This window comes from Panulirus ornatus, chromosome 12 (assembly GCF_036320965.1).
Source record: "Panulirus ornatus isolate Po-2019 chromosome 12, ASM3632096v1, whole genome shotgun sequence".
NCBI classification, from domain to species: Eukaryota; Metazoa; Arthropoda; class Malacostraca; order Decapoda; family Palinuridae; genus Panulirus; species Panulirus ornatus.
Window position 1 is genome coordinate 7,394,169 of NC_092235.1, and position 1,830 is coordinate 7,395,998.

Below are 1,830 nucleotides of genomic sequence, written 5' to 3' on the forward strand. Positions count from 1 at the left end.
GCTTATTGTTGAGATTTGTCGTGAATTTCCCACTTTGAGTTGTGTAGAATGTGAAATTTATTCATCTTTATATGTGTATACTGATAGTGCTTTTGTATTAAATGTAGCAAAAAAGTTTTGCCAAAGTTAAAGGTTAACGGATAATGGAGGATCCAGAGAGTCGTTAGCAGTAATAGGAACGTGTACATAACCTCACAGAAAATTAATCCTTGGCTGTGACGACAGTTGTGTCATGAATAGTATATCCTTCGAGCCAGATTCGAACCAGCGACCTATGGATGTCTGTTTAAGATTCCAACTACAGTCCACCGCTCTACCAACTGAGCTATCGAAGGATGAGGAAAGTAGAGCAGTTTGTACGAAAATATTTTTGGAAACTGTCGATTTTGTGTTGTTGAGTTAGGAGTGGTGGGAGGATTTTTAAGGTGCCGGGTGGCTTTTAATGGAAGAATTATCGTGTGTGGGGCTTCTCGTGTTTTGCTCGATGAGCGTTTCACACGTAAACTCCCTTACTTCTTTATTGCTTTGATATTTCGTATTTCTGTCCTGATGCATAACACTTAAATTCATGGACTTGCCTCGTTTCGACAACGTCTTCGCAAGTATAAATCTAGTCCCATCCTTAGCACCAGAATGACTCGACATCAAGCATTATTCATTAAGTTCCAAAGCCAATCTTTTGTCTCTCAATTGTTGAACCTCCGATACACCTGGTCTTCACCGAGCGTCGCTTTCTGAGCGTCGAGAATGTTAATAGCTGATCGAAGAGGCCGGAAATGGCGTTCTTTCTTTTTATTACGGTTGCCTGTGTTCACTATCAGTCACATCGTAACTCCAGTAAGGATTAACACTGTTTTCCTGTGATCGAGGCCAATGTCTGAGATGATGATATTCCAGATCTTCGTGTGACACTAAGTCCACACTTCTGACATAGGATCTGGGGGGTTTTGAATATTTGGCTGTTTCACTTAATACATGAAAATCTATCAAGTAGTTTCTTGTCTTCCGGTGCTCTGTGGTAATAATTTCAGTATTCATGATTTTTTTGTTAATAATAGATTCGTTTGTATTTGTGGTCATAGCTAAAAGACGGGTTAAGCCGCGCGTGGAAGCACCCCTGTTCCTGTGACGGACGAGACGGGAGTAATTACTTTGCTTTCAGTGTATGGCGTCTGATGTGTGAGAGGCAGTTTTCCCACAGGCTAGTAACACTTGACTCATTTAAAAGAATTTTCAACCCTTCCTGTGTATGGTACATATCTTTACCACTTGTCTATGACTCATACATACTACTACAAGTTTTGATGTTTATGGCTCTAACAGCGAAGATTCTTGTGTGAAAGAGGCAACCCAGCTGCATAATCTCTTTTAAAACCAAATGATATAAAGAAAATAATAAAGATGATTTCGTCAATATCAAGTTGTAGGGTTGTAGGGATGGAAGTAACAAAGACTATACAGACAAGAAGAGGGATGATACACTTGTGGAGAAAATTGGTCGTTACGCTAAAGAATGGAGTAGTTAGCATTCCGGCTACTTCGTTGTTAAGATGAAAACAAATGATAGTTTGTAGCTGTCACCAGCTGTAAGCCCTGTGGCTATTACCAGCTGTAAGCCCTGTAGCTGTCACCAGCTGTAAGCCCTACTTACGCAAGTTCATGTGCGTAGCAGAACGTCTGCACGTGTGCAGAGCATTCCACTGTAATCTATGCATGAAGCATGAAGATTTGTAGCTGCATTTACATGCTCTAAACTTATCATCGTAGTTTGACAGAAAAAAACTTCGTTTACAGGTTTGTAGGTGAGTGTTCTCATGAGATGTCGGCGTT

General features: G+C 40.4%; 1 non-coding gene across 1 annotated transcript; it reads right to left on the bottom strand.

Annotated features, from left to right (window-relative positions):
* Positions 1 to 244: 244 nt before the first annotated feature.
* On the bottom strand, positions 245 to 335 carry TRNAY-GUA (transfer RNA tyrosine (anticodon GUA)). Its single transcript is given in 2 exon segments — positions 245 to 280; positions 299 to 335. It is a non-coding gene; the product is annotated as a tRNA-Tyr (tRNA).
* Positions 336 to 1,830: the final 1,495 nt, after the last annotated feature.